The sequence below is a fragment of the Pleurodeles waltl genome, chromosome 11 (genome assembly GCF_031143425.1).
Source record: "Pleurodeles waltl isolate 20211129_DDA chromosome 11, aPleWal1.hap1.20221129, whole genome shotgun sequence".
Lineage (NCBI taxonomy): Eukaryota > Metazoa > Chordata > Amphibia > Caudata > Salamandridae > Pleurodeles > Pleurodeles waltl.
Window position 1 is genome coordinate 169,056,233 of NC_090450.1, and position 19,771 is coordinate 169,076,003.

At 42.3% G+C, this 19,771-nt stretch overlaps 1 protein-coding gene across 4 annotated transcripts in view; it reads left to right on the forward strand.

Annotated features, from left to right (window-relative positions):
• The window catches only part of LOC138265539 (P2Y purinoceptor 12-like), a 393,379-nt gene that overhangs the window by 307,030 nt on the left and 66,578 nt on the right, over positions 1 to 19,771 (forward strand). The window contains exon 1 of one of the 4 annotated variants that reach the window (XM_069213348.1): positions 6,113 to 6,220. The exons of the other annotated variants lie outside the window; for them this stretch is intronic. The gene's annotated coding sequence lies outside the window, so the exon portion shown is untranslated. Of the gene's footprint in view, positions 1 to 6,112; positions 6,221 to 19,771 lie in introns of those variants that run through there. 4 annotated transcript variants of the gene reach the window in all.

The window sequence follows — 19,771 nt, forward strand, 5'->3', positions numbered from 1 at the left end:
GTAATTTGGCGCTCTGCTCATGGGGTAACAAAGATGTAGCTCCGATGTCGTCTTACAAGACTGCCTGACCTGTATCCTTCAAATCAGGGGCGTAGCTTGGTCAGTAAGATGGAGGGGCGAGATTCAGATTTTCCTGCAATCAAGCTGTCATATAGGGCCTGATTCTAACTTTGGAGGACGGTGTTAAACCGTCCCAAAAGTGGCGGATATACCACCTACCGTATTACGAGTTCCATAGGATATAATGGACTCGTAATACGGTAGTTGGTATATCCACCACTTTTGGGACGGTTTAACACCGTCCTCCAAAGTTAGAATCAGGCCCATAATGTTTAAATACATTATATGACAATAGGGTGACCACCTGGTACTGAGGCAAATTCTGGACAGGACTGTAAAAAATTCAGGACAAAGGGTCAAAATTCAGGACAAAAATTCAGGACAAAGGGTCAAAATTCAGGACAAAAATTCAAGAACAAACATCAGTTTTACAGACACACGCAAGAGAGGCCATGCCTCACTATGTTGTCAGTGCATTTATTTACTCTTTTTTAACGTAGCACTATTTATTCACTGTGGACCTTTTGTGATTGCCTCCTGGTGTGCTACATTCAGGTGTCACATTACGTCCTTGTTCAGTAGTAAATTAATGCCCTTCACGGCAAGGCCATCACCCCTAACCAAATCTACCCGATCTTTCCTGAAGAGAAAGTAACAGCAACATTTTTATTATGTTTCGGAACATTTCAAAACCCCTGGCAAACAGTTTGGGAAACATTAAGGTAATTAACCTTATGCTAGTTTAAACAAATTGAACAAAAACATCTGGCTTACCCCAACCGCCCATGGACTTTCAACCTAGTTTTTTTTAAAGAGGCAGGGCAGATGGTGTGGGTGACAGTCTCACACCTAATGACAGGATGTGATGTACCCATAACCTGTCTGTAGTCTCACTGCACTAGAGTGTATGTTTGGGACTCTACATTTATCTCAGAAATGGGAGCCTGGACTACCAATCAAATATAATAAAGAGTAGGATGAAATCGAGATCAAATGGGAGATCCACGGCAAGTAATTCAAGGGTTGTTGCTAACAACTGGATAAATAAAGAAGATTAAAACAAGGTGGGACAATTCCTAAAATCAGACAAAATGGGTCCACCAAGACTATTTGAAGGTATTGGGTACCTGAGGAGTTGTCTGCACACAGGAGCGAAACAGAAGGGGCACTGTCAAGTGGTTGAACAATCAACACCCATCCACCTTGGCAAACTCTTCTGGTGCAATGGTTCGCTGTTAGTGCTTGTGAAGGGCGAGCAGGGGCCAGACCCCTTAAAAGGTTGTGCAAGGCAATTGCCCGCTTAGTCCATGTCTTTATATGGTTTTGAAATTGAGCAAAAGCCAAACTAGAGATCTGGGTTATCCCTAAGTGGCAAGTACACATAGAATCTTCTAAATATTTGGGATGTAAATTGCACAAACAAAATTTATGAATTTTTAAATTTAATTAGTGTTTCTTTAACATATGGCACTGTTTTCGCCTTCATACACAATTAGATCTCAGATTGAACTGGGAACCAGTTACCTTTTGATACCTAGTGATTAATATCTACCATTCTTACACTGATTTCCAGGATGAAAATCTCAGCAGAGCGAACGGTCCCTCCAAGCCCAGTTCGCTTTTTGGTCTTCTCTTCTGTTTTCTGTAGAGGCCATGTGGCACTAGCGAAGATGGTGTGCTACCCCAATGATAGTATTATTTTTCAAACCTTACCCTGCTCGTCCTTCATTCCTTCTTCAGACAGTCCACACATCTGATTTTTCCACTCTAAAACTAACTGTGACTGCTGGTGGATTAGATCTTCTGGACTTAGAATGCTTGTATTCAGCTGCAGATGTCCAATGGGTGGCTCACTGGCTTTCTGCCCACCTCCCTGCATGAGATGGGGTTTACCACAAATACTTTTAAGGAAGGCTTAATACACTGCTCATCGTTTCCTACTGACCATTCTATGGATCACCATCCGGGGTTATCATGCATGGCTTTCTCTTGCCAGAACCTGTAAACTCACAGACACGAAGAAACCCTATGCTCCTGCACTACCTTTCTAAGCCTTCCCACTCGCACAGGATGGCTGTGCTCAGAGCAACTCCATCAGTGGCATGTTGCAGGTGTCTTAAAATTGGGGACTTTCTTTCTGAACAGTGAGCTACTAAATTCCCAAACCCTTGTGGCAGACTACCATCTTCACCCCGGTCAACTCCTTACTTACAACCACCTTAAATAATCTTTAAATGCCCTATTTCATGTCTGCTACCTAGCACTAACCCTACAAGAGGTGTGCCAGAAGCTCTGTACCATAGGAAATGGTGGCAAACTGATGGAATGGGTGTACAGACCTATCCTGCAACATGGAAACCACTCCAAGTCTTCTTGTCATACTACCTGGGTGATTGATGTAGCCAAACATCTGCAAGATATGGACTAAAATACTGGACTTTCCCCACAAAGTATCCCACAGCTGTCACTTTAAGTAAATTCATAGTGCTGCCTTGTGAATGCATTCTGCCCGTTGCTTGCCATTGGTCTTGTGGTTTGTAACTCACAATTTGTTGCTTTCAATTTGCTGGCTTTATTTGTTTTAGGCTATGCAGCTTGAATTTGTCCCTTCCCTTGCCAAAACCTTATTTACAGTATCCTGCCGAGTGCTCCCTTTCTGTAAACAGGCCTGTAAATCTTGTTCTTATTTTATCATATTTGCTGTGCATTCAAAGAACAAAGTCAAATGTCAGGCTCTGTCTTCAGTGGGAACTTAGTGTTTACTTTCCTTTCTCTGACTTCAAAGTGAGAGGATTTATGCAACAATCTTGCTGGATACTGGGGTTAGGAAACAGTTTTTTCTATCACATGACAACATTTAAATAGACTTCAGAATATATCAGAATTAGAAGTACAAATCAAGCACATTTTTGTTAATTCTGAACTGTGCTGGAAACAAATACCTTTACTTGATTAAAACAAATCATTGCATTAGGTGATGCAATTTCCACACATCATCGCCTGTGCACAATATAGTTTGATTTGAAAAACTGTATATCTGTGCAAATGTAATGGTCATTCCAATCAAAAATGTGTTGTCTGTAATGGCAGTGTGTTACCACACCATGCATGCTCCACTCCACTCTGCTCTGCACCACTCCACACCACTGCACCCTACTCTGTATCACTCCACTTTACACCACTCCATGCCACTGCACTCTTCTCCATTCGGAACCACTCCACATTATGCCACTGCTCTCTATGCTACTTCACACTATGCCTCTCTACTCTACTCTGTACTACTCTACTCTAAGCCACTGCACTTTACGTCTCTCTACACCACTGCGCTCTGCTCGTCTGCACGCCATACCACTCCAGTCTAGGCAACACCAATCTAATCCGCACAACTCCACTCTCTGCCACTCTGCAACGTTGCACTGTACGCCACTGCACTCTAAGCTAATACACTCTATGCTAATGCACTTTACTCTGTAACACTCAACTATATGCCCCTGCACTCTACATCAATACACCGCACATCATCTTAATCTACTCTGCACCTCTGCACTCTATGCCACAGCACTCTACACTACTTTACTCTATGCCATCACACTCTATGCAACTTTATGCAACTCCACTAAAACCTGCAGTTCTCCACTCTAAGCCACCTCACTCTACTGTGAAATAATCTACTTTATGCCACTGCACTCTGTGCCACTGCATTCTATGCCACTGCACTCTACCCTGCACCTCTCCACTCTATGCAACTGCACTCTACTCTGAAACAATCTATTCTACGCCACTGTACTCTATACCACTCTGACCACTGCACTCTAGTTCAATGCACTCTACACCACTGCAAGCTGACACTCTGCAACACTGCTCTGGCCGCCACTATACTCTACACCACTCTGCTTTGTACTACTGCATTTTGCACCAATATACTCTATTCCACTGCATTCTATGCCACTCTACTCTGCCCAATGCCACTCTATGCAACTGCACTCTACACCAGTGCACTCTAAACAACTGCACTGCCCTTTACTCTGCACCACTGTACTCTATGCCACTGTTCTCTGTACCACTCTACACCACTTCACTGACACTCTACTCTGCAACTCTGCACTCTACAACACTCTACTCTATCCACTGCACTCTAGGCACTATACTCTACTCTACACCACTCTACAATACTCCACTCTGCACCACTCTACACCACTACACTCTATGCCACATGAGTCTACTCTGCACTCTATGACACTGCATCACTCTGCATTACTGCACTCTCTGCTACTCTATTGTATGCCACTCTACTCCACTGCACTCTATGTAACTCTACCCCATGCCACTCTATGCCACTGCACTCTGCGCCAATGCACTCTAAACAACTGCACTGTACACCACTGCCCTCTACTCTGTACCACTGTACTCTACGCCACTGCTCTGTGCCACTCTACTCCACACAACATCACTGCACTGACACACTACTCTGCAGTGTTGCACTCTCCACCACCGTACTATACACCAAAGGACTATGTACTACTGCATTCTATGCCACTGCACACTATGCCACTCTACTCTGCATCACTCCACTCTACAGCACTTTGCCCTACTCTGCACCACTCTACACTACACCACTGCACTCCCTGCAATGTGAGTCTACTCTGCAATCTATGCCACTGCACCACTCTACACTACTGCTCTCTCTGCCACTCTATTGTATGCCACTCTACTCCACTGCACTCTATGCCACTCTACTCTGTCCCATGCCACTGCACTCTAAACCACTGCTCTCTACGCTAACGCACTCTAAACAACTGCACTGTACCCTACTGCACTGTACTTTGCACCACTGGGCTCTACGCCACTGCTCCTATGCTACTCTACCCCACTCCACACCACTATGCCACTAGCTTTAAGCCATGCTGAACAGCAGCTACTCTGGTGTATAACATGGCTAATGGCTAAAACACATTAACAAAGCCAATAACTCTTTCGTAGATGAGACCTATTGCTTTGCCAATGTTTGTTAGTACTATGAGTACCGAAGTACCTGAAAGAACTGTAAAAAAATACAATTGCATCATAATAAAGGCTGCTACAAAATGCGCAAATACATTTTGGTTAAATTAAAAAAAAGTGCTTCTCAAATACAGATTTGAATAATATACAGTTTATACCTAGTGCTAAAAAAATTATAACACTAGATTAAAACCACACACTCCACAGCTCACCTTGGAACACCATTACAATGCCTCTCTGAAAGAAATATCTTTGCCACCAGAAAACTTCAAGTGACTCCTTTTAGTAAAGTCAATGAAGGTTTTCAAGACCCTTTGTATTTGCAGATTTACCAGTTGCCCACATTTGCATGTCTTTAGGGAAGGAGACCCCCTGGCAAAAAGGCCTTTTCTTATCTGTCTGCCCCTCCCTCTCTCAGAGCACAGGAGAACCCCTGCCTTCCAGCCCAGCTGGGGAAACTCCTCTGCCCATAATTTCGTCCTGCCTCTGTTGCCCTTTAGGTGAAAGGCTAAAATTACAGACAAATGCAGTCTGTTAAAGCTTTCATCACGGGCAACTGACAGCAGGGCGAAATTACAGAGAGTCCGTGAAATTTACGGACGGGTGGTCACCCTAGGGGGCCTAAGGGGCAGTAGAAAGAGAAAGGCATGCGGATTGGTAGGGGTACTAAGTGAGGGAAAACACAATATTTTGTAAAATGACTAATATTTTTGAGGACTTCAAATACTGTGAAGGGAAAGTGTGTGTGTTCTGTCTGAATGTATGTAAACGTTATTGGTGAAATCTGCAGACATCACGCCATTCCCGACTATTTATCTGAAAATTCGTTTATTACAGGGTAGCGCCCCCCCCCCCTCCAAAAAAAAGCTACGCCCTTGCTTCAATTCCAACTAGCCAGTCTGAACACACTAACGTGCTCGCGTGCATCCCCAGGTGTAGAAGAACCGCCTCAGGAAACAGCTTTTAGCATCATCCAATGATAAATTAATGAACGCAACTAATGGGCACGCGGCAGACCGCGGGAACTCATTAAGAGGCATGCTGGGTAACCGGCGGGGACAGCACTACAGTCGTCTTTCAGACCCTATTCTGCTGAAAGTGGGCTGCCGAAGATGTGCTCGACCTGCGAAGACGAAGAATCTTGATTTACAGCTCTGAGGTAGGTAGAGTGTTAAATTATCGGTCCGCGCATCTTTTAGTTGTATTTTTGCTGATAACATGTAAACATGTGACAGCGTGATATTATAATTAGCTGCCTTTTTGTTAACTTAAAGTGCACATGGTAAAAATAGGCTGTGTTTCCTCTTTTTGTATTGTAACCTGTTCTTTATCTCATTTACTTTTAAAAAGGATGCTTTCTGTTGCGCTGCTTTGGGAGTAAACTTAGGAATTTGTATTTTTTGTATACGCTGGCTATACTTTGTTTTAGAATTCATGATGTAAATGTAAGCAAAGTGCACGACAATACAAGGGACCATTAAAGACAGAAACACTTTTTTACCTTATTTGGTTGTGCATTAGCGCAATTTTACATAAATTCAATGGATCTTTTTTTATTTAACGTGCTCCAGAACTGAGCATAAAGAAGCTATTTTATGGGTAAAATGGTTGAAGCTGAGTCTTGTAAAAAACACCATAATGATGTACTTGTTATGTGCCTTTGTTACAATTATGAGCGGAATTTCGTCTTATATAAAAAAAAATCACTGTTTGAGTAAATTCGCTTTTCTGTAGACAGTTCCGTAATTGTTGTACGCTAGAATACACATCTGGTTCAGGATTGCATAAGTAGGCACAAGGTTTACATATATGGGTTTCGCTCTGCCTCTGGAGGGTGCCTCGAGACATCCCACAGAGAACTTCAATCTGCCACTGCATCTCACTGAGGCGTGTCTAGGGAATGGGTATGCAGGGAGGGGAGGGCGCAAGGGGATGGGGGGGGGGGTGTTTGGATCCTCCATGCACTCATTCAAGATGCCGAACTCAGGGCACACATGCACTGTGCACCTGTCAGCCAGCATGCAATTAGTGCATCCCCCAAGGTCCTTTTTGGGCTCTAGCCAAGTGTGTAATATAGTGCTGGTACATGGACAATGGCGACCCCCCATTTATATCCGGTGATGGCGTCATGCAAACAAATGACCGACACATTCACAGTGCCTGTGTGTGAAATGCGCGCGCTCACAATGTATTGCAGGAGGGCCCGCGAAAGCATCCGTTGCTCCTTCTGTAGTAGGAAAGTTTCGAGGAAGCGAAAAATTGGTTATAAATACTCAATGCGCTCCTGAGACAAATGGTAATGTGGCCCCGGAACATCAACATGGCCACATGCAATTCGCCGCTTCATTTCAGCAGAGGTGGGTGAATTTCCTACATGGAAAATGAAAGGTGGTGATTCTGCCGATGTTTCCTTCCTGCGGAGCGCAATTGGGTGTGATCTACTGATCTGTGCGCTAAAAAAAAAAACAAGTGCTTTTTAGAAGAAAAATCAGGCTTTAGCAAATGTATTTGCTGTAATGCCAAGAGCATTACTGTAAATACATTGCCCAGACCCCTGAAAGTGCACATCAACGCACCTTCCACATAGGAGAAGGGTCTGAACAGCGCCTCGCGGCAGGGTCCTTTTAGCGGAAAGGCATCACACTTCAGCTCCGCTGCTTGGAAAGTTTCTTTGAAGTGCACTGTTTGAACAGCCATGGTAATTAACACAATGTAATTACAATTAGGTGAGTTACAATGACCAGCCCCTGACTGTGGGGGGTGGCACAAGAATGTCTCTTTCCTTACTCTCCTAAATAGCCAGAAAGTAGTTTCTCCCCTTTTCCAGTCCAGGGCAGGCACAGACTGGAACAGCAAAACAGTTTCGCCTCTTCCTATCATGGATGGAACAACCGCTGGCAAAGCCAATAGGTCTCGGCTGACCACGATCCATCGGCCTTGTCTATGTTTTGTTTAGCCATGTTGTATAACAGTGAGGCTGAAAGTCACTGTAATGTATGGTATGGTTTAGCATGGCTTGGTCTGTCATTGTGTAGTAAAGCATAATATGGTATAGCTAGCCATCGTATTGTATGGTGTGGTATGGCTTTTATGATATGGTATTGGTATGGTAACCTATGGTATGGTACAGCCTGTTGAATGGTATTGTATGGTATGGTCAGGGCCACTGGAGTTATGAGATTGTGCGGCCGCTGCAATTTTTGCATTATTAGAGATGTGCTGCAGTTGCCATATAATCCATCATTTGCCACACAATCTGCAGATTTCAACAAAAAAATTGTTTTTTAGCTCAAACGGTTCAAAAGTTCCTAAAAATGTAGCAACACTTGTTGCTTTGAAGTGACACAAGCCCTTTACAAATTTTGACTAGTCACATTTCTGTTGCTTTTTGCCATATTTGGGTGTTAAACTGCGAATAATGAGGTGCAGCCACTGCCCAGACAGTGCTACGAAGTTTAGAAACGATGAACTAATGGAGCAATACTAGCACAAAAAGCGCTGCATTATGCCACATAATTTGCCTTTTCTTGTTGCATAATTTACTCAACCCTGCTGCATAATTTGGTCCTGTCTTGCTGCATAATTCCAATGGCCTTGGGCATGGTACAGGCTGTCATTGTATGGCATGGTATGTGGTGGTTTGGTGTCGCATGCCATTGTATATTATGATATCGGTGGCCTGTCACTGTAAAGCATGGTATGGTATGTCTTGTCTTTGTCATAGTATAGTATGGTATGATAATAGTGAGTGGAGTCAAAAGCCACAGAAACGAAGGATGAGAGGGCGGAGGGCAAAGGCACACAGGTGGAGGGTGAGAAGAAGTGGGTAAGGGCAACATGGGTGGATGGAGGGAGAGAAGGCAACATGAATGAATAACACGTCTGTAATAGACCTAAAAAAAGTCAGAAAATATAAATGAGATGGGCACCCTGAAAATAAACATTTTCAAGCATGGTGTAGCTTGTTTGAAGCAGTAGAAAAGACAGAGGTACAGAGAAAGGGGTCAGAAGCCACCAGGATGGAAGGTGGGGGTGCAAATGTATCATGGACGAATGGAAGGAAGGTGTCAGGGGAAGGGCAAAGTTACAGGGACCGAGGGTGTCACAGAGGGAGTTGGTAAAGGCAACTCAGTGGAAGAAAAAGCAACATGAAGGAATATAATTTCTGCAATACAACTAAAACAACAAAAGTAAAACAAATGTGAGTGACGCACACTCTGAAAATAAACTTTCTCAAGTATAGTGTAGCTTGTTTGAAGTAGTAGCAAAAAATGAGATACAGAGAAGGGGGTCAAACAGACAGAGGGAATGAGGGTGGGATGGATGGTGACAAAGGCACACATATGGACAGTAGGAGGGAGGGGTAAAGGAAACAGAGTTGGACGGAGGGAGAGAAGGAAACACAAAGAAATGTCATTTCTGCAATACAACTAAAACAAGTAATAAAAATTTAAGTCACATGCACTTTTCGTTTGGCATGGCATGTCATTGTATAGTATGGTATGGTATGGTTTGTATGGTATACAATGATATTGTCTGTTATTTTATTGTTTAGTATGGAATGACCTGTCATGTATGGTATGGTATGGCATGGCTTATCATTATCTAGAGTGCTATGGTATGGTATGACATCATTATGTAGTATGGTATGGTATGGCCTCTCTTTGTATATTATGGTATGCTATGGGCTGCCATTGAATTGCATGGTATGGTATGGTCTGCTATTGTATATTATGGTATGGTATGGCCTGTTGTATAATATGGTATGGTATGGTATGGCCTGTCATTGTATAGTATTTTATGGTCTGGTGTGGTTTGATATGGTATGATATAGAGAGAGGGCTAAAAAAATACAGGTTTAAAGGGATGGATCAGGTATAAGCAACATGGATGGCAGGAGGGATGGAAGACAACTCAAAGGAATATGATGTCTGCAATACAACTAAAACAACAAAAGTAGAAAAAAATGTATGTGACATTACCACTTAAAAAATAAACTTACTCAGCTGTGGTGTGGCATGTTTGAAGCAGTAACAGATGGAGCTAGAGAGACAGTCAAAAGCCACAAGGACAGAGGAAGGGATGGAGGGTGGCAAACTCACATGGACAGACGGTGGTGAGGAGCGAGTGGAAAATAGCAACACAGACGAAGGGGGGAAGGCTACCCAAAGGACTATTATGTCTTCACTACAAATAAAACAATTACATTCAGAATAATGTGATATGTGGGTTGGAAATGGCACTTTCTGCAGTTTCATCCCCAGACTTTTGCCTTCCTTCTCCCCTTTTTGCTGAGTTCGTTTTTGTTGGCTGTGGGACTATGGGCACTTTCCCACTGCACTGCTAAATAGTGCTAAAGTGCATGTGCCCTCTACTTAAAACATGATAGCACTGGCATATACCCGATTGGCATATTTAATTTACTTATAACTCCCTAGTAAAGTGCACTATATGTACCTAAGGCCTGTAAATTAAATGCTGCTAGTAGGCCGGCAGCACTGATTGTGTCAACAACTTAAGTAGCTCTTTAATCACGTCTTCAGCCTGCCATTTCAGAGCCTTTGTGTGCAGGTTTAAAATGTCATTTCAGCATGGCAAAGTAAACCTTTTTCCAGGCCCAAACCCTTATTTTTAATACATATGTCACCCCTAATGTAGGCCCTAAGGAGCCCCAAAAAGTTGGACATGCACGTTTATGTTTTACATCTACTGGTGGTGAAAAACTCTTAAAATAATGTTTCACTACTGCATGGCCTATCTCTCCGATAGGTTAACATTGCAATTGCCTTATTACATCTTATAAGTGTAATTCACAAACTGGAAGAGATGGACTTTTTATGTTTGGTGTCTCTGGAATCACAATTTAAAATCCTAATATGCTAAATAGTCATTTGGTGCCTACAGCCTGTCTCTGGTCACATGATTGGGTGTAGTTGCAGTTGGGTTTTGTGTATTCCTCCCAGGCAGTTACACAATTGTGGTATTAGATGTGCCTTAATGGGCTATGAATTTACTTTAAGAGGGGTGGAGCCAAGCAAAGCCCACTTGCACCTGAATAGGCTGTGTCCGGTCCACACACAAAGGGCTTAACAACTCTGTATTGTCACTTCAGCCATCTTGGAGCCAGGGCAAGGGAGGAAGGGAATTACTTACACATTAAAGCCACTGTCTAGAAGCTTTTCCCACCTTCCAGAACCAGGGCACCAAAGTAAAAATACAGGACCTCAGACACCACTCCCTCAGTACACTTGTGGACCTGTGGATACTCTGCCAGGAATAAGGGCTGCTGTGCTTCTGGAAGCCTGCCACTCTGCTGGACTGCTGTTTGCTGGTCTCCTGCTTTGCTGTGCTGACCTGTGCCTGCTGCCCTCGTGCCGGAGAGTGAGAAGAACTAGAACTGCATTTGTCCAATCTAGAACTCAAAGTAACTTCAAGGGCTAGTCAACTGGCCTAATGATCTGATGTCTCAGGGACATAACAGACTTCCAGATCACCCTGCTCCTGCACCTGGACTTTGTCATTTGTGAGTCTGTCCTGTTAAGTCGTGCCACCCCAGGCCTGGGCCTTTGGAAGTGAACTTAAGGTGTTTGCTTCAGTGGAACTGATGCCTCACCTGCTGCATGGGCAGAACTGATGCATTGATGCAGTTGAGTGGACAGAATTGATGCATCACTTTCAGAACTGACACTAAAGCGCTACCTTTGGTGCAAAGTTTGCACATCGCTGTTGACATTCTGCATCGCAGCCTCTGCGCCCATCAGAATCAATGCATTGCCACAATGTCGACACAGCTGGAACCTGAACCCAAACTCAACTGCACCTCAGCACTGCTGCATCACCATCTCTGTGTGAGGAACTTCAATAAATCTCCTTGAAGGAGTGGGGAAAATCGGTGCACCTCCCCAACGGTATGGTTCAGAAACCAACACAATGCTCTGCAACCAGGATTTAATGTCCTTTGGTTCAGCGGGCCCATTGGGGGCTCTGTAGCCATCCCGCACTCCGCACAGTCGGCCTGAACTTTTGACTTTGTCCCTGAACAGCATAATCAGACATCCGTGGTCACGCTTTTGGCCTGTAAGCAGCAGTTTACAGCTTATTTTTAAAACAATCATAACTTAAGTTCTACTTACTGGATTTTCATAATGTTGGTCTTGTGTTATTTATTGAATTACGTTTTATTTTTCTAACCTGGTATGGGATCTTTTTGTGTGGTGTTTTCACTGTTTTACTGTTTGAAGTGTTGCACAAATACTTTACACTTTGCCTTCAATTTAAGCCTAACTACTCTGTACCAAGCTACCAGATGGTGAGCACATGTTAATATGAGGTTTGCTTGTGTCTTAACCTGACAGTAATTGTGGTTGCTGCTTGACTAGGCCACACACCTGAGTCAACCAACAACCCGATTTCTCACACATGTACACTCTGAAAATAAACTTGAACGAGCAGCAGAAGAACACTATGTGGGAACAAAACCAGTACTTTGGTCATAGGCCATGGGAGGGGCAGCACACATGAAAAAGAAATAAAACCAGTAGGTGCTAACTAAACAAAAGCAGGTAAATAAAACTGATGAAGCCAACCAGCGGTAAGCAGTGAACGGGTTTGAGCCCCATTTAGGCTAACAAAATGCCCCGTAAGTGACAGCACATGCACTATCTCAGGCGATATATAAAAATCGGAATTTCACCCAACCCTAATTATCAGTCTTCAAACCACAGTGTCAAGATTATGCAGAGAATCAAAGCAGCAAGCCATGTGGAATCTTTTTGTGTATGTGAAATAATTATGGTACTACTACATTTAGTGGAGTTCGCAACAAATGTACAGTCCTACACTGATATACACAAACATGGGTACCAGGACTGCCTCGTTTGCAGGTGCCACCACAATACAAGTTCCACTTCTGATCACCTAATTAATATGCATTAGACTGTTGAACCTGTGGCAGTATTTGTTTCACTGGGCAGTCCTTGTGATGAGAAAAGAATAGAAGCCAGCATGATGGAGCAAGAGAGCAAGGCTACATAATGAGTAGTGCACAGTGCCATGAGGACTGATATACCTATTCCACTGCAATGAAAAGAAAACATTCAGTCTGAACGAGGATCTAACTACTGTATACTTTGCAAACATACCGACATCATCTTACGATGCTAGAAAAGACCGGAAAGATGAGTTATTCGAAACTGCTTCCTTAATGGTGTGCGGAGATAGGTTGGCTGTCCCCAACTGCTCACGTATTTGCTCGATGTTTGTATGTCTGTTGTGCTTCTTCTATGAGTGAACCTGTATCAAAACCATAGTCACAAGAATAAACCTTACAAAATCAAAAAGCTACAAAACAAGGCGATAAAATCTTGGTGGCTGTTCTTAACATTGAAGTGTTACTTACAGGAAAGCAAGACCTGCAGGCAGGAGTGAAGGGTGTGGGATGAAGTAAGGTACATGTGGTCTCTGAGATGCAGGAATGTAATAATTCAGAACTGCAGTGAGACTGCTGTTTAAGAAGACAAAAAGACTGCAAAATGTGAAGGAAACCATATAAAGGATGCTAGTGGTAGGAAAATAGTGGCTCAGTCAGAGACATTTGTATAGCTTTTCCCCGACGTCTCATGTAGCCGGCAAAGTGTTTTACATGTTACCTTATACATTACATCATCTGAAAACGTGAATACCTTATGTATTTTCGCACATTTCATGTTTAATGGGACTTTGACGGTGTAAGTAGTTGGTGTAAACGATCAAAAATGTGAGAAAGGAAGTTTTGATCTAATGTGCACTTGTTCAGGGTATATCTCTTTCATAAGTGCTTTTTATGGGCAAGCGCAAAGTGCTCCAACCATTCTGTAATCTCTCTTTGGGCTTCAAACCACGCCCATGCCAGGTCAGTCACTTACATTGGTTAATGGGCTTGCCTTTTAAAATCCGCTTGCTTTCATTTGTAAAAAGCATGTATACGTCATGCCTTTTCCGGTGTTTAGCCCACCTACACAGCACCGGTAAAGTATCAAAAACATACGGGGCTCGATGTTTTCAGCCTGGAGTTCGGACTACTTTATCTGTTTATTTTCCACGCAGTGCAATCGCGCTGCATTTTACATAGTGCGATCGCGCTGCGTTTTTTTTTTTTGCTTTACAGCGCTAATAGCTCTAACTCGGACAAATGCGAGACCCGCTGCATTGAAAATGCTTGTTTAAACTCTCCGGTAGTTGGGTCGATTGTGCGTTCTGGTGTGACTGGGAACTGTGCGTGGTCCGCATGTTTAATGAAACTTTAGCGCTCCTCGATAGGGTTGGAGGGGGCTACATCAAACCAACACATTAAAAAATGACTTTGAGATGGAAAAGGGTGGGATAGGTCTGTAAAGTAAGAGGTGTCTCATCTCCCTCTATCATTTGGACAGCCAATGTCAAAGAACCAGAAAATAAAAAAGAGTGAACGAAAAAACACGTCCAATGAAAGAAAATGGAGCTGTCTGACCGAGGGATTTGGGGGAGCCATTACCTATACTAGGAGCCTCCCCTTCTCTTCCTGGGCGATCGAGACCCTGTATAAGACAGACAATCAAAGTTAAAACTCAGTAAATAATTTACGTGTTAGCTGTGACTTTCTCTGTGGTGGCATATCTCTTAGTCTGCTAATCAGATTTAATGTTAGACTCTTCATATTTATGTTTGGGTGAGTTTATCAGCCATAAACTGGTTTGACCTTAGTTTTGATTTCTTCTTCATATAACGTCCTCTGTAGTATTATTTCTGCAATTATTTACTTTTGCAAATCCTGGACAGGAATCTGTCACCCTTGGAAAGCCCCTGGGTATACGGTCTGTCTGCAGGGTCAGACAGTGACTAAAAATAAGCCCAGGCACCAAAATCAGAGTGGACCTCCATTAGCGAACCCGACAGCTGAAAATCTGGCCCGCATTTGCGAAGGAAGCATGGTACGTGGGTATTTTACAAAGTATTGGAAACTGCATGAATTCGTGTTTGGTGCAGGCAATGCTTGTCGCTATATCCTATATCAGTGAAACCGGCAGGAAACAACAACACACCTGGCCTAACACAGGCCCACAAACTGCTAAAAAAAATCGGCCCACACACTGATCTGTGAGACTAGCCCATCAGGCACTGTCTGATTGCCCCTATAGGCCAGTACGACCATGTCTTACAGTCTTCTTCACAGTTATCTTGTATCAGCTGAGTCAGGATCTGGCAAGGTCCCAATCTCCATCTATCCATAGTCTACTTACTAGGTACCATAGGAGATTGTAGCAGACAGTACACCATCATATTAATTATCCATTGATTAACTCCTCATTTTAAAGCAAACATGTATCTCACTTGAACTTCACATGGCATTAGCACTCCTCACAGTGGGAAGGCTAAACAATTGAAAAACAAGTGGGAAACCTAAGTCTTGAGGAGGTGTCTGAGAATTGAAAAACTCACATTTAATTTATGATATGATAGAAATTATTTTCGTAAATAATACATCAAATAAATGTATTTACCATCAACGTATTTTTGACAGTAGCTCTATGCATGATAATATGGTAGTACTTAAACTCACAGAGTGACAAATGTTTTTAATGGTCTGTAGTGGAGGTGATTCTGACATCACAATCACAGTACATGATATGAAACTTAAAATACACGTATTGGTATATTTGTGTAGCCCTTATACACTACACGCATGGCCACTTTGAGGACCAAAAAGTCACCCTGCAGCTAAATATATGTTTAGTCATGGAATATGTTTGCAAGTTGGTAACTCTCATACTACAATCAAAGATAAGACAAATCTTTCGCAGAAAAACCCTAAGAAGGTAAAGATATACATTATTCATCCAGCTCACAGCTGATCCATGGCACGGGTTAAACTGTGTAGAGCTACGGTTCCCCTTAATGTAGTTATTCTTTCATCCTCCCTGCTCCTAATCGAAAGGCTGCCAAGTCTGAGAGTTTTACTTTTAATCACTTACTTCCGCCTTCCTATTTTAGTTCCTCCTTCCTATTTAAGGTGCTCCTTGAGAGAGGCAACATTCAACAAGTTTGCATCATGTAGGGAGCTCGGCTGGCATATTGTGGCCACTACAATAATTATTTAGCCTCATGAGCCCTAAACAAAGAATCCTTTTTTTACAATACACATAAACAAACTCAGGCACAGGACATAATGGAATTGACCCAAAATGACTCAAAAGTTTGTCATGGGTCAAAACCAGGGACACAACCGTGAGCTTTGTGTTCACAAGTCAAACAACTTAGCCACCAGACCGCATGCCCTGGAAATAACTATGCTGCACAGCGTTTTCACATTTCACAGCTAGTTTGCTTCAAAGTATATTACACGTGTCCAAATTATCTCTTAGTTAATGTGTGTAACATCAACTCTGAGGCTCTTAGCAACTGTTTAATGGTGAGACGTTTAGAAACTCATTAACTTCATCGTCTAAATACACCTTCATTTGGCAAACGCTTTAAACTGTCCTAAATAAAATTGATTTTTCCAGCAACTCTCCTGAGATGCCCTGTCCTGTGCTGCTCTCTCCAACAACCCATATGTTACATGATTTATGACATGCAGTCACATTGCACATCTAATATGCAAAGCTTTCAGGGAAGCATGTTCTCCTGCAATATTGTTATTGACGATAAACCAGCCATTATGTCAGCCTGATGTGCTGTGTTTGTCTCGCTCATTTAGTTTCTAGGAAACCTGGCAAGAATTGTACCCATGAGACTGTCATCTTCCGATTTTTATTTTTATTCAATAGTTACCCACAGTCATTTGAAATATTCTGAAAACGTCTGCTCTACTTTTATTCTTTATGAGATCCTTCCATCTTAAGTATATCAGTGATTAGTCCAAACCGCACTATAGCTAGCAGCAGATCTACATTTAGAATAATGCGGATCGACAATTGGTACATTAGGTTTACACTTTTATTGTAGTATTTTTTAGTAGGTTCTCAAGAACTGGAATTCTATAGCGAGCAATTACAGAAAGTGTGATAAAATTTACTTCTGCGTCATTATTGTTTGTGGCATTGGGTGAAATTACATAAATTAACTAGGCCCGTGCAAAATATAAATTGCGTGCCATAATTTGAGGAATTTAGCATTACGGTGATTATTCCTGAATTTACACCATGTCACGTAATTATCTGACTTATGCAGCAAAATATTAGTGTAGGGAACAGGGACAATAATAGCACTTACCAGAAAGCAAGTCGCTGTTGTTCGTCACAGCACTTGCATTTTTGGTGGTATTCTTTAGCGTGAAATGTCTCTTCACATCCAAAATGGACACGCGGATCCATTTTGCGCTAAAATATAGCAGCAAGTGCAAGATTTACATTTCGCTTAATTTTGTGTAATTTTCCCTAAATTTCAATTAACTACACAAAAACGAATTGCATAAATTTCACGTACCACTAAAATTATGAGCCCCACATTCAAAACATGGAAATGACCATGGTATGCATAGGATTCCCCAGATTTTTGCCTTCTTTTGCTAAAACTGTTTTTTTGGCCATAGGCCTCTGCAAACTTTACCCCTGATAACCAGCGGTAAAGTGCTTATGCTCATTGTGCTCTTGCTATCAAACAGGTTTTTTTTTCCACCCGATTGGAACAGTTGATTTACTAGTAAGTCCCTAGCATATAGTACTACATGTGCCCAGGGCCTGTAAATTAAATACTACCAGTGGGCTGCAGCACTCCTTGTGCCAACCACTAAAATTGCACTATAAGAGCTTGTCTTCAGACCTGCCACTGCATCCTGGGTGTGCAGTTTTAAACCACAATTTCAACCTATCAAAATTACCCCATTACAGATTTTCTATTACTATAATGGAAAAGGTACTTTTAGAAAACTGTCTTGTTCCTGCCTAAAACCAAAAGCCTTTCTTCCAGTATCTGTCACCTTACTAGTGATAGCTCCCATGTGGTGATATGTGTATTGCTCTCAAAAAGGGGCCTTGATATGGGCGGAAAGTTTCCCTGCACAAAAGAATGGCTTGAGGGGTATGGCCAGCCCCTTTGTGAGCTTCAACAATGCCTAACTTGTCACTAGCAGATGACGCTTACACATAGACACGCCGCTCTTGTATCTTTCTAGACATATTGCCACCCCTTCCAGGCTGGCACTGTGCATAAAAGTGTCAGCCCCAGAACCCTCCTCAGAATACTCCTGTACCTGAGAAGTATCAGAAGAAGAACTACCCTACTCTCTGAAGATCCTGAAGGAAAACTGAACCTGCTTGCCATGACTCCAGGACCCCAGAAGTGACCCCAGAAGTGACCTTCTGTTTGAGCTACAGTGAGCTTCCAGATGCTCTTTCCTGCTTTCAGCTTACAAGTCCAACTGGACTTGCCCTGATCCCCTCTGCTGGCCTCTGTGTTAATGAGCACTGATCTTTAAGTACTCTCTCCGAGGTGCTGGATGCCTGGCTGTGGTCAAGGTGTGCTCCTCCCTGCCTAACTAAAAGTTTCACCAGGATCAACACCAAGCACTGACGCCAAGCAGCACCCGACTGAAAGCTCCTGCGGCTGGACTCTGAGCCGCACCCTATCAACGTTGACAACCTTCATCAACGGTTTCACCAGGCCGAATGCTAAGCAGCCTCTGAGAATTTGGGCACTGGCTCCCCATCATCGTCCCCACTGAAGACTTTTAACCTCCCTCACAGTCTCTAAGTCTGAAGTTAAACTTTTCATTGGGAAAAACCTGGTTCCTCTATCCACTCAGCAATCAGTCACGGTCAACCTTTACTTTTAACTTCGACCCAGTCTAGCATGACCCGATACCAATAGTTGGTTCTTTGTGCTTTTAGGTGCTATTTGTAAACCAAACTTAAAAAATTCAAATCTCCATTTCTACTTATTGGATTTCTGTTGTTTTTAATGTAGGTTTAGTTATAAAGTATCCCTTATTTTTCTAAATTGTTTGGGATTTTTCTTGTGTTGCGTTATCACTTTATTATTGTTTGAGTACTGCATAACTATTTTACACATTGAATCTAAGTTAAGCCTGACTGCTCTATACAAGCTATTGGTGAAGTGAAATCAAATTTTGTTTAGTGACTTTACTGGTACACCCTTAATAGGATTGTGATTGTCATTTGAGTTGGGCTCCCTATCCTCCCAATCAGTAAACTTTCTTACTGTGGCATGGAGCCTTCATGTTGCATTTCCAAGCACATACTTGGTGGTGGCAAGTGAAGCAGGGGTTTTCTGTTACGGTAGTAATTTCTGCCCTAGTGTTACAACTTGGAATAGCTGCAGCCTGCTTCACAGCCTCTTGGCCTTCTTATTATACTAATGATATTTTAGTAATGAGTTTATTTTTGTTTTTGCTACTTTTATTTCATTACAGAGATACCTGACCAAGGAAATACCTTCATACAACAAAATATATTTGATTGTTTCTGTAAAAAAATTATAAACAGTAGTTCTTTTGAGATTATTACAAGAGAAATTGACTGAAGGGCTACAGAAGCTAAAATATTATTGGATTGTTTAAAGATTAAAGTGATAAATCATAGGGTTTATTTTAGATTTAGTGATAGTATAATGGTTAGGTTTTAGTTTAGGATAGGATAAGGGAAGCAATGTTAGAGCTTGATTCAGAGTTAGATGTAGTATTAGGATGAGTAACCTGTTTAGATTAAATTAAAGAAAAGATGGAAGATATATATTT